We start from the raw sequence: 14,132 nt of genomic DNA on the forward strand, positions 1-14,132 counted from the left end.
TGGTGTTTAAACAAATCATAGAATTGAATAATAATAATTAAAAATTGTCAAAGAACGTTCCATATTCAACTATTCAGATATGTGCTCCTCATTAGCATTCACATAACTCTAAATCATTATTTTAATACCAGTCTATTCAAACAATCCAATTCAACATTACTCATCTCCCAATTAACCTACTTCCTTCTATTACAGAAAACCCTCCACAATATCTATCATACTCTACTGCTGACTTTCCATCTGTCACAAATACAGCCGAGGCTGCCCCTCCTCCTTGTTCGGGCAGGCTTCGGCGTTCGTCGTCACCGGAGTACTAGCTGCCACCGATCGATGTTTCTGTGTTACACTAGTCTTGTCTTTATTAATCACACCTGTTACCCATTATGCTTATTTGTGTCCCTATAATTACCTCTGTTTTCCCTCCTGAGTTTGTGCGTGATTGTCCGTTGTTTTACGTCGTTTGGTGAGCTGTTGTTCTGCTCTTCCCTGCGTGGAGGGTTTGTTATGGTTTACTTTTGTTTAGTAAATCCATTCATTTTCTCAGTGCTGTGTCCTGCGCCTGACTCCGTTTCACCACTTCACCCAGACGTTGACAGAATCACGCACCACCTATGGAGTCAACAGGCACGTCCGATCCCAGCGCCTCGGTGGAGGAACGCATCAAGCAGCACTCAACCATGCTGCAGGCTTTAGGGTCGGCTATGGATCGAGTGGTGAACACCATGTGGGGGACCGGGAGCTGTTAGCTGTTGTGAAAGCTCTTAAGGTGTGGAGACATTGGCTTGAAGGGGAAAAACACCCTTTTCTCATTTTGCCTGACCACCGCAATCTGTAGTACATATGGGCAGCGAGGAGACTGAACCCTCGTCAGGCAAGGTGGGCCATGTTTTTCACGTGTTTTGTGTTCACCCTATCATACAGACCAGGTTCCCAGAATGCTAAGGCAGACGCTCTGTCCCGGCTGTATGACTCAGAGGAGCGGACCAGGGAGCCCACTCCCATACTTCCGGCTTCTTGTCTGGTGGCACCGGTGGTATGAGAGGTTGACGCGGACATCGAGCGGGCATTACGCAAGGAGCCCACTCCCCCCCAGTGTCCAGTGGGTCGTGTGTATGTTCCGTATGAGGTTTGCGATGGTTTGATCTATTGGGCTCACACGTCACCCTCTTCTGGCCATCCTGGCATCGGTCGGACAGTGCGCTGTCTTAGTGGGAAGTACTGGTGGCCTACCTTAGCTCAGGACGTGAGGGTTTATGTTTCTTCCTGTTTGGTGTGCACCCAGTGCAAGGCACCTAGACACCTGCCCAGAGGGAAATTACAACCTCTCCCTGTTCCGCAACGGCAGTGGTCACACCTATCGGTGGACTTTGTTACGGATCTTTCTCCGCCACAAGGTAACACCACGATCCTGGTCGTTGTGGATCGGTTTTCTAAGTCCTGTCGTCTCATTCCTTTGCCCGGTCTCCCTACTGACCGCGGAGGCCCTGTTTACACACGTCTTCCAGCACTACAGGGTACCTGAGGATATAGTGTCTGATCGGGGTCCCCAGTTTACATCAAGGGTCTGGAAGGCGTTCATGGACCATCTGGGGGTCTCGGTCAGCCTGACCTCAGGGTTTCACCCCGAGAGTAATGGGCAGGTGGAGAGAGTAAACCAGGATGTGGGTAGGTTTCTGAGGTCATATTGCCAGGACCGGCAGGGGGATTGGTTAGTTTACATCCCCTGGGCAGAGATGGCACAAAATTCCCTCCGCCACTCCTCCACTGACCTGTCTCCCTTTCAGTGTGTACTAGGTTACCAGCCGGTCCTGGCACCATGGCATCAGAGCCAGATCGAGGCACCTGCGGTGGATGAATGGTTTCGGCGCTCGGAGGAGACATGGAACGATGCCCATGTACGCCTGCAAAGGGCTATTAGGAGACAGAAGGCGAGTGCCGACCGCCACCGCAGTGAGGCTCCGGTGTATGCACCGGGGGACCGGGTCTGGCTCTCGACCCGAAACCTGTCCCTTCGTCTGCCCTGCCGGAAGCTGGGTCGGCGGTTTGTGGGGCCCTTTAAAGTCCTGAGGAGGTTGAACGATTACCGTTTTAAACCCTCGTTCCATGTGTCTCTCCTCAGGCCGGTGGTAGCTGGTCCGCTCCAGGAGTCTGAGGTGCGGGAGGTTCTTCCGCCCCCATTGGACATCGAGGGGGCACCGGCGTACTCGGTCCGTTCCATTCTGGATTCGAGGCGTTGGGTGGGAGGCCTGCAGTATCTCGTGGAGTGGGAGGGGTAGGGTCCGGAGGAACGAAGCTGGGTTCCCAGGAGGGAGATCCTCGACCCCTCCTTGTTAAGGGATTTCCATCGTCGTCATCTGACTCACCCTGCTCCGCGTCCTCCTGGCCGTCACCGAGGCCGGTGTCGACGTCGGGGGTACTGTCACGAATACAGCCGAGGCTGCCCCTCCTCCTTGCTCGGGCAGGCTTCGGCATCACCGGAGTACTAGCTGACACCGATCGATGTTTCTGTGTTACACTAGTCTTGCCTTATTAATCACACCTGTTACCCATTATGCTTATTTGTGTCCCTATAATTACCTCTGTTTTCCCTCCTGAGTTTGTGCGTGATTATCCGTTGTTTTACGTCATTTGGTGAGCTGTTGTTCTGCTCTTCCCTGCGTGGAGGGTTTATTATGGTTTACTTTTGTTTAGTAAATCCATTCATTTTCTCAGTTCTGTGTCCTGCGCCTGATTCCGTTTCACCACTTCACCCAGACGTTGACACCATCTAACAGTACCTCAACAGATGACAAATTATTGTGAAGTTATAGTCAAAACTAACAAAACATCTATTCACAGATATGCAACTTTAATTACTATGTTATCCAATCTGACATGGACTGGTAGGACAATATCTTTCCTATAATGTTATCAATTAAACCAGTAATTCACGTCAACATTATCAATGTAAAAGTTTGCTTTCTGTCCCTACCTGGGCTTGAACCAGGAACCCTCTACACACATCGATGACATTCACCATCGAAACACCGTTACCCGTCGCTCCACAAAATCTGCGTTCCTTGCAAAGCAAGTTAAACAACTAATTCCACGTCCCATAGCAAGTTACGTCACCACTCCAAACGTCACTAGTGCTCACCACTAACCAGATAGCCCTTTCACACCAAACATTCAACCCCATATGACTTCCTCCTTTTCCACAGCAACCAGTGAAAAATGACTACCACGAAATCGTCTCTCTATACCTGTTCAATAAGTGAGTCTTTCCATTTGAACTACTTTGTAGTATCTATCTAAGCAACACATACCAGCAGTTGAATTACACTCAGAAACCCAGATTTTTGATTTTGCCCCAATGCTATTGAACTGACACAGACACAAATAGCACAATTACAATTGTCTGTCTTCTTACCCTCTGATACAAAATGAAGTTCCTTCAACTCACCACCTTAGCCCTGCAATGATCATTAGTTTAATGGAAACCCTAAATTGGCTTTGTACAACATTATAACTTACGTCTATAAATTCCACTCCTTATGGGCAGTTCATTTCTTAAGCCTTATCTCTATCACATGATCCCACAACGGTATAATTTATAAAACACTTATTCATTATTTCTCCCCCCATAATGTACGTCTACGTATGGGTGAGCAAATTAATACATATATAACATTATAAACTTCTAGGTACTCACATTAAATAATCCCTTCGTGTTTTTTTTAACCAATTCTTAATAGACACAAATCACTTCTACAAACACTCCCCGCGGACCAAAAAATAGACTGTAAGTTTAGGACACTGTCCTGCCTGTCCAGAAAATACAGACCTTTCCACTACTCTCTAAAATAACCTCACAATCTCCCTACCACTACTTGATATTCAATTAATTAATTATGTTATATATCGTAACTTCTTATCCAAACTTATATCAAATTATTATACCCATTTTTAGAACTTATCTTGCACCCTTCAGATTCAAATATTCTAAATGTGGATTTGCCTGTAATAATTTCGTCATTTCCTGTCTCTCACTTAGATTTAAATGAAGCTCTGCTTTACTCTTAATGGTGACTGTTTTTCCAGATATCGGTCTACTAAGCTGGCCATTCATTACTGCTATTAATTCGTGCAATATTAGTAATTAAACCCTTAAATAAAATCCCCATCCTGATCTGTATTAAAATGTAGTTCCTATTTGTCGTTTTGGTGCTATGATTAAATATGTTACATTGCGTTGGCTCCATCTCCTGGCCGTTTTGATTAATTCACATGTCTAATTCTCTCCTCATTTTACAATGTTCTACCACAGTATTCTTAAACATGCATGGCCTCAAACCATATCCTTTATAATGTTCTTTAAACATTCATGGCCTCAAACCATATCTCTTAAACATTACTGGCCTTATATCCTATATAATGTTTTTTTAAACATTCATGGCCTCAAACCTTAATGATAAAGGGCTCTAACATTTATCCCTAAGTCTGCTGAGGACTTGAACCTCACAACTTTTCACCTTTTTAGTATTGTCTTTCTACTAAGGACTGTAATCTTCAACCAAATAATTTTAACCTTCAACCATAGGCCTCGAACCTACACCAAAATACCTTATAGGGCCTTTATAACCTTCTACCAAGTACTACCAAGGATTTAAACTTCAACCAAGTACTACCAAGGATTTTAACCTTCAACCAAGTACTACCAAGGATTTTAAACTTCAACCAAGTACTGCCAAGGATTTTAACCTTCAACCAAGTACTACCAAGGATTTTAAACTTCAACCAAGTACTGCCAAGGATTTTAACTTTCAACCAAGTACTACCAAGGATTTTAATCTTCAACCAAGTACCACCACGGATTTTAACCTTCAACCAAGTACTACCAATGATTTTAACCTTCAACCAAGGACTTGAACCTTAATATCTAATACATCTGACACTGTAACCTTCTTCCAAGGATTTCAACCTTCAACCAAGGACTTGAACCGTAATATCTATAACCTTTCGTCACAGGACTCAAACCTATGAACAATGTCTATTCTTTCATCACATTACTTGATCTAGGACTTGAACCTATTTTATCTAGGACTTGAACCGACTTGATCTACTTTATAATCCAGTCATTTTGAGGACTCAAACCTCTGACCTATTGTATAATGTCGTACACCTTATAATGTCATCATGTTGAGGACTCGAACCTCTCACCTATTTTATAATGTTGTACATATTAAAATACCCTACGCCCAATCTTGTTAAACCCACTCTACTTCTTCTGTTTTGTGTTTTGGTCCTTACTCTGACCCAAACCAGCTTAGAATCATAGCACCATGTTATTGTCTAATTTGATAATTCTCCTTACATCCATTATACATACCTCAACACCACTCATCGTCCCCCTTTAAAATATCGATTTTTTAAACGTTCGTTACAGCTTAGTTTTACCACAGATAAGCAGAATTTGACATAATCAAAAACATTTAAGTCTGCTTACCTGTTAGTTCGGCTGTGAACTGCATTCTGTTCGTATAGACGCCAATCTGTTATGATGAGTTTCTGGTATTGAGAAGTTCAGGATGCAAGAGAGCAGTTGACACAGATGGAGATTGGATTCAGTCATTATTTAATGGTTACAATGTTTGATTCAATGACAGGGGGTACGGACATAGCCTCCTGCCATCTGAATGACTTCTATAGACAATCTCTCAGTTTACAGTGAGGGAAAAAAGTATTTGATCCCCCTGCTGATTTTGTACGTTTGCCCACTGACAAAGACATGATCAGTCTATAATTTTAATGGTAGGTTTATTTGAACAGTGAGAGACAGAATAACAACAACAAAATACAGAAAAACGCATGTCAAAAATGTTATAAATTTATTTGCATTTTAATGAGGGAAATAAGTATTTGACCCCTCTGCAAAACATGACTTAGTACTTGGTGGCAAAACCCTTGTTGACAATCACAGAGGTCAGACGTTCCTTGTAGTTGGCCACCAGGTTTGCACACATCTCAGGAGGGATTTTGTTCCACTCCTCTTTGCAGATCTTCTCCAAGTCATTAAGGTTTCGAGGCTGATGTTTGGCAACTCGAACCTTCAGCTCCCTCCACAGATTTTCTATGGGATTAAGGTCTGGAGACTGGCTAGGCCACTCCAGGACCTTAATGTGCTTCTTCTTGAGCCACTCCTTTGGTGCCTTGGCCGTGTGTTTTGGGTCATTGTCATGCTGGAATACCCATCCACTACCCATTTTCAATGCCCTGGCTGAGGGAAGGAGATTCTCACCCAAGATTTGACGGTACATGGCCCCGTCCATCGTCCCTTTGATGCGGTGAAGTTGTCCTGTCCCCTTAGCAGAAAAACACCCCCAAAGCATAATGTTTCCACCTCCATGTTTGACGGTGGGGATGGTGTTCTTGGGGTCATTGGCAGCATTCCTCCTCCTCCAAACTTGGTGAGTTGAGTTGATGCTAAAGAGCTCCATTTTGGTCTCATCTGACCACAACACTTTCACCCAGTTCTCCTCTGAATCATTCAGATGTTCATTGCCAAACTTCAGACGGCCCTGTATATGTGCTTTCTTGAGCAGGGGGACCTTGCGGGCCATGCAGAATTTCAGTCCTTCATGGCGTAGTGTGTTACCAATTGTTTTCTTGGTGACTATGGTCCCAGCTGCCTTGAGATTATTGACAAGATCCTCCCGTGTAGTTCTGGGCTGATTCCTCACCGTTCTCATGATCATTGCAACTCCACGAGGTGAGATCTTGCATGGAGCCCCAGGCTGAGGGAGATTGACAGTTCTTTTGTGTTTCTTCCATTTGCGAATAATCGCACCAACTGTTGTCACCTTCTCACCAAGCTGCTTGGCGATGGTCTTGTAGCCCATTCCAGCCTTGTGTAGGTCTACAATCTTGTCCCTGACATCCTTGGAGAGCTCTTTGGTCTTGGCCATGGTGGAGAGTTTGGAATCTGATTGATTGAATGCTTCTGTGGACAGGTGTCTTTTATACAGGTAACAAGCTGAGATTAGGAGCACTCCCTTTAAGAGTGTGCTCTAATCTCAGCTCATTACCTGTATAAAAGATACCTGGGAGCCAGAAATCTTTCTGATCGAGAGGGGGTCAAATACTTATTTCCCTCAATTTATAACATTTTTTACATGCGTTTTTCTGGATTTTTTTGTTGTTATTCTGTCTCTCACTGTTCAAATTAACCTACCATTAAAATTATAGACTGATCATTGCTTTGTCAGTGGGCAAACGTACAAAATCACCAGGGGTTCAAATACTTTTTTCCCTCACTGTATCTTATGTAGAATCTTAAATTGCACTTCTTTAAATTTGTTTGGCATCAACCATGCTTTTTTCCAGACAATGTCAGGAATAAGCATGTTCCAGAAAATGTTTCCTCTAGGCGTAAGTTGGTTCCGTGAATGGAAAATGTGTCTTATATATTTGTTACAACAAGATTTCTCAAGTAAGCCCACGCCTTCCAAGCTGAGTTCTGGATAAGCTCTGTGATCATCACCAAAGCTAAGATGAGTTTTCATTAGTGTACTTAGACCACTGGGAATGGCTTTGATCACAGAAATAAACTCTCTGAAAGGTATTGGAAACTCATTCAATATTATAAATTGTTCATATGAAATAATATTATCCCTGTTGTCGACTTATTCCTTACAGTTATGTCTGAATTATTCCACAAAAGAGCTTTATGTGGGGAAAAGATGTGCAGGAAACATATTTTCCAGGATATTAAAGCTTGTTGGTGAAACCTAGCCAATTTAGCGGATAATCTTTCAGGAATATATAATTACATTTCAGTACAAATTGAAGACCTCCCAACTTATTAAACACATTGATTGCAATGAAACACCAAATTCATTCTGTATTGACCAAACATATTTTGAACCAATTGATCTTGAAAGTGTTATTTATGTCAACAAAATTCAACACTTCCAGACCACTTCCTTTTATTTGAGAGGACTGACTTTTTTAGTTTGGGAGACTTATTTTTCCAGATGAAGTCAAGAAAGGTCTTGTTGATCTCTTTACAGGTAGAGGGATTTACAAATAATGAGGGGTACACACAGTGAGACAGTCCCTCTGCCTTGGACAGAAGCACTCTCCCAAGTGTAGATAGGTCCCTTTGTAGCCAATTATTAAATCTATTCTTGGTTTTCTTAATTTTAGGAGATACATTTATATGTTGTCTGACTAAGTGTTTTCTGATAGTTGTATTCCTAAATATTTAACACAGTCCTTTACAGGAATAATTTCTATTTCGTTATCATCAGAGTCATAAACATAAGATTTCACATTTAGAAACTTTTATAATGGTATATATTCCTTGCTTTCATCTTTTGGCATAAACCAGAGCAATCAATTTGTAATCAATATTTAATAAAGTAATTGGTCTCTAATTGACCCATCCTCGAATAACCTTTTTTAGCAGCTTGTACATTCAGGGAAATCCAATTAAGATCAGAAAAGGGAGCCAAATGATGATCTATAACAAATTGTAACAAAAAGGGGGAAATTAGGAATACATTTATTCTAGATTTTTGTGACATAGTTTTGTTGGTCCAGGTATAACCCTTTGCATCCGGATTGAAATAACGCTAGGCATCATCAACAGAGAGATCCTTGCATAATGTTGTGATGATATTGCTTTTTTGAGAGCTTTGGCTCATTCTAGGAGGAAAACAATCAGGTGTCATCAGGTGTTTCGTTAAAATCCCCTGAGAGAATTAGAAAAGCCTCTGAGTATTTGTTGCGTAAATCCTGTAATTTTCTGGTAAGTTGGGCAAAAACTGTTTTATTTGCAACATGTGAATTATGTCCATATACATTACAGATGATGAAAATAGCATTGTCAATGACCTAGACAACAGATGTAGTAATGTGAACAATAAATCAAAGAGTAAACCTTGAGAGGGTTACTCAGACGGAAAACTACGCTTAACTGAGGTAGCGGTGGTTAACAGTATAACAAACCTTTTTTTCAATCTTTTTTTGGTTCATAAGTTATAAGTTCGAACGGCAAATTTACTCTTGGCTGTACAGTAAATGTACTCTTGGCAGTACCCAAAGTAAAGTCCATCCAATCCCAAGTGTGAGCGTCATGCCCAGCATTGTCCTTAACTTATTTTCGTAGTCCTTCGAGCTTAGTCATTGCTTCAGTGAATGAACCATCCGGAGCAGTATTATTGGGAATGAAGGTACAACATTCATCCCCAAACATAACACAAACTCCACCTTTTTCTGCCAACAGCCAGTTTAAAGCCTGCCTATTCTGCCATGTCATTCTACTTGTAGCCTGTACTTGCTCTCCCAGAGCTGTTAACGCAGAGTCTGTGTAATTAATAAACCTTTGTTGATTATAGTAAATATAATTGATCCATTCTAGGTTTTTGTTAGGTGATATCCAGACAAATACAGTGGGGAGAACAAGTATTTGATACACTGCCGATTTTGCAGGTTTTCCTACTTACAAAGCATGTAGAGGTCTGTAATTTTTATCATAGGTACACTTCAACTGTGAGAGACAGAATCTAAAACAAAAATCCAGAAAATCACATTGTATGATTTTTAAGTAATTAATTTGCATTTTATTGCATGACATAAGTATTTGATCACCTACCAACCAGTAAGAATTCCGGCTCTCACAGACCTGTTAGTTTTTCTTTAAGAAGCCCTCCTGTTCTCCACTCATTACCTGTATTAACTGCACCTGTTTGAACTCGTTACCTGTATAAAAGACACCTGTCCACACACTCAATCAAACAAACTCCAACCTCTCCACAATGGCCAAGACCAGAGAGCTGTGTAAGGACATCAGGGATAAAATTATAGACCTGCACAAGGCTGGGATGGGCTACAGGACAATAAGCAAGCAGCTTGGTGAGAAGGCAACAACTGTTGGTGCAATTATTAGAAAATGGAAGAAGTTCAAGATGACGGTCAATCACCCTCGGTCTGGGGCTCCAAGCAAGATCTCACCTCGTGGGCCATCAATGATCATGAGGAAGGTGAGGGATCAGCCCAGAACTACACGGCAGGACCTGGTCAATGACCTGAAGAGAGCTGGGACCACAGTCTCAAAGAAAACCATTAGTAACACACTACGCCGTCATGGATTCAAATCCTGCAGCGCACGCAAGGTCCCCCTGCTCAAGCCAGCGCATGTCCAGGCCCGTCTGAAGTTTGCCAATGACCATCTGGATGATCCAGAGGAGGAATGGGAGAAGGTCATGTGGTCTGATGAGACACAAATATAGCTTTTTGGTCTAAACTCCACTTGCCTTGTTTGGAGGAAGAAGAAGGATGAGTACAACCCCAAGAACACCATCCCAACCATGAAGCATGGAGGTGGAAACATCATTCTTTGGGGATGCTTTTCTGCAAAGGGGACAGGACGACTGCACCGTATTGAGGGGAGGATGGATGGGGCCATGTATCACGAGATCTTGGCCAACAACCTCCTTCCCTCAGTAAGAGCATTGAAGATGGGTTGTGGCTGGGTCTTCCAGTATGACAACGACCCAAAACACACAGCCAGGGCAACTAAGGAGTGACTCCGTAAGAAGCATCTCAAGGTCCTGGAGTGGCCTAGCCAGTCTCCAGACCTGAACCCAATAGAAAATCTTTGGAGGGAGCTGAAAGTCTGTATTGCCCAGCGACAGCCCCGAAACCTGAAGGTTCTGGAGAAGGTCTATATGGAGGAGTGGGCCAAAATCCCTGCTGCAGTGTGTGCAAACCTGGTCAAGACCTACAGGAAACGTATGATCTCTGTAATTGCAAACAAAGGTTTCTGTACCAAATATTAAGTTCTGCTTTTCTGATGTATCAAATACTCATGTCATGCAATAAAATGCAAATTAATTACTTAAAAATCATACAATGTGATTTTCTGTATTTTTGTTTTAGATTCCGTCTCTCACAGTTAAAGTGTACCTATGATAAAAATTACAGCCCTCTATATGCTTTGTAAGTAGTAAAACCTGCAAAATCGGCAGTTTATCAAATAGTTTCTCTCCCCACTATATATGGTTAACAGTATAACAAACCTTTTTTTCAATCTTTTTTTGGTTCATAAGTTATAAGTTCGAACGGTAAATTTACTCTTGGCTGTACAGTAAATGTACTCTTGGCAGTATTCACAGTTCGAGTGTGGTTCATGTCATGTGGTTAACCAGTAATCTTTCTTCCTTTGATGAACGCGTGTGGGCCCTTGAACCCTGCCTTCTTTCCCTCTTGTCGAGCATTCTTTATAAGCGGCCACAGTTTCTCCCTGGCAGTCTGATCCTGCGGCATATAGAGCCTCTTTGATGCGGAGCTTCTTCTCGTCCAGAAACTTGTTCCCCTTGGCCATTTTCCAGATGATGTCCCTGTAGTGGCGCATGGTGAAGCGCAGGATGACATTGCGAGGGGGTCCAACAGATGTTTGTTTCCCAAGTCGATGTACCACATCGATCACGTCTCTTAGCTTTTCTTTGATGCACGGAACCACCTTTCCCAGGATATTGATGACCGCTTCCCTAATGTCCTCTCCCCCACAACTCATTATTTTGGGATTGAAGTTTCTTCAGCTCGTTCTCTAGAAACATTCTCTTTTCCTTGTTCTCGCTCACAACTGTGTGAAGCTGACGGACAGACTCTGACAAATTATCAGTCTTCTTTGATGGTTCTTCGGTAGCTCGCTCTATGATGGAAACTTTGGAGAACGTGGCGTCTTGTTTAGTAGTCAAGGTCTGGCTTGCAGTGAGAAGTTCAGATATGGAAATGTCCTATTTCACTTTTTTCTCCGGTGGATTTTTAATTGTGGTCTGAGGTAAAGAGGTTGCAAGGATCTCGTCCTGGTCTGTCTTGTTCTTTCTCTTGCTTGAGCTCGCAGCATCTTGTGTATCCATGCTGCTCTGGCTCTCGTCGTAGCTAGCTAGCATGCCTGCCATCTTCTGTGAGGCTTGGATATTGCATCTACTGTTGTCTTTCTATCTTGTTCTTCCCATTCAACTTGACAAAAAATTACTCTAAACTTGCCATATGTAGCTAAAACCAGTTATAGTTAGTTTCTTGCTACATTGATAGACAATATAAGACTGTTAACCACCTAACCATCAAAGTTGCTTGGACAAGTGAGAAAACACTCCCTCTCACAGCAATGCCATCTTGGACACTCTCTATCTAGGTCTCGTAACGTGTCGTGAGGTCGATAATACATGCCTAGCACAAGCTAGTGGTTCATTAAAACTACAGTATGTTTCTTAATTGAAACGAAGTGGGCAATACACCTGGGTAAAATATAGTTGCATTTTGGAGGAAGCAGACAAAAAGCTAAGAGAGATTGGTGAGGGGGGAGAGAGAGGTTGATAGTGGGTATTACTGCTGCTAGCTAACTTTTGATGTAAACAATGTGGCCATCAAACATTGGACTCGTATGCTAGCTACATTTAGATTAGTTATATTGTTGGCAGCCATGAGAGAAGTGCATCTATCTAGCTGGCTAACAAGGTAAGCTGATTTTTCTCAACCTTCACATCACGCTAGCTCTGCGGTTATTTGCGTAACTTTATTGCATAACAAAGCCAAGCTTGCTCCATGGAACAACTGCTTGCCCTGACCCAGAGCTCTCCTTTTATACAGACACAAATGCATAGTCATGCTTATACAACATACAGTCACTCCTCTCTATGTGAATGAATAACATCTTTCAGTATCACATGTTGGCTACTCACGAGGCTACGTGCATTTCTCTAAGTGGGGCTTCTGTCTCTTATTAGTGGCGTGACTCAAAGAATTATATACATATGTACGTTAAAGAACAATCACACTCTGTATTGACTATATTCACTATCCAGACATACATCTGGAGTACAAAAGTATCAATCATGTTCATTCTGTTTTACCTTTATCATTTCATAACACATTATAAAACATATCAATTAATACTTAAACATGGTTTAAACATGTCATCCGTAACCCATTCTCAACCACATACATTTAAGCATTTATCATTTACCATCCTCCCTGGCCCTTGAGATTATGTGAATGTGGCTATGTGTCAGGTCATAAGCACAAACAAATGATAACACTAGTTCCATTGTTACTCCAATCTCCACACAGCCACCACGAGGAGTTGTATCTCCATCATGTCATTGACATACCCAGACCAGCTGCAGGGAGTTATGAAAAGAACATAAATGTCTCTGCTCTGTTTTAACCCTTCAACTGGTTCTCAATCCATAAGCATTTAAGGCATGTAGGTGTTTAATTCTACAACATATGTACTAGAAAATCATCCATATATAGAAAATCATCCATATATTCCCCCCTTTGGGACTTTCTAAGTCCCAACCAATAAAACAAAGGTTCATATAAAATGAGTGTAAGCATGTGCATATACTTATTCTTAGCCTTGACATCTGTGGTTAAATTTTTATAAGAATATATATTCAGACCAATGTATCTTCCTCATTGTCTGACCCATCCCGATGAGGACAAGGAGCCCAGTCGGGTACTGGGTACAAATCCGGAAGGTTTCCCTCTAAGCTAACCTCCAATTGTTGCTGTTGAGCTTTGTAACCATGACAGGCCCATCCACCCCAGGGACAACACCATACAGACATTCAGGATTCCCAAATGGGCAGTCCATTGGTCCTCCTTTAATATTACAGGGCTTTCCATATTCATTAACATACTGTCCTGGAGCTCCCTGAACAGGGTGTATTTCTTTGGTTGACTTATTAACAATTGTCTGTACAGTCATTTGCTTTACTATGGTTTGGATCAAAAGTGATTTCAACAAAGGCAGTACACAACAAAATACCATTCCCATTACTACAAGTGCTATACCTATCATGATTGCCATTTTTGTAAACATTGCTCCCCACTTTCCCAAAGTTAAGTCCATCCAATCCCAAGTGTGAGCGTCATGCCCAGCATTGTCCTTAACTTATTTTCGTAGTCCTTCGAGCTTAGTCATTGCTTCAGTGAATGAACCATCCGGAGCAGTATTATTGGGAATGAAGGTACAACATTCATCCCCAAACATAACACAAACTCCACCTTTTTCTGCCAACAGCCAGTTTAAAGCCTGCCTATTCTGCCATGTCATTCTACTTGTAGCCTGTACTTGCTCT

At 42.2% G+C, this 14,132-nt stretch overlaps 1 long non-coding RNA gene across 1 annotated transcript; it reads left to right on the plus strand.

The window, feature by feature from the left end:
• Window positions 1–5,837: 5,837 nt before the first annotated feature.
• LOC121574350 lies at window positions 5,838–13,536 on the plus strand. The gene is made up of 3 exons (XR_006002172.2): window positions 5,838–5,858; window positions 13,033–13,037; window positions 13,450–13,536. It is a non-coding gene; the product is annotated as an uncharacterized LOC121574350 (long non-coding RNA).
• Window positions 13,537–14,132: the final 596 nt, after the last annotated feature.

The sequence above is a fragment of the Coregonus clupeaformis genome, chromosome 9, assembly GCF_020615455.1.
Source record: "Coregonus clupeaformis isolate EN_2021a chromosome 9, ASM2061545v1, whole genome shotgun sequence".
In the NCBI taxonomy this organism is placed as follows: Eukaryota; Metazoa; Chordata; class Actinopteri; order Salmoniformes; family Salmonidae; genus Coregonus; species Coregonus clupeaformis.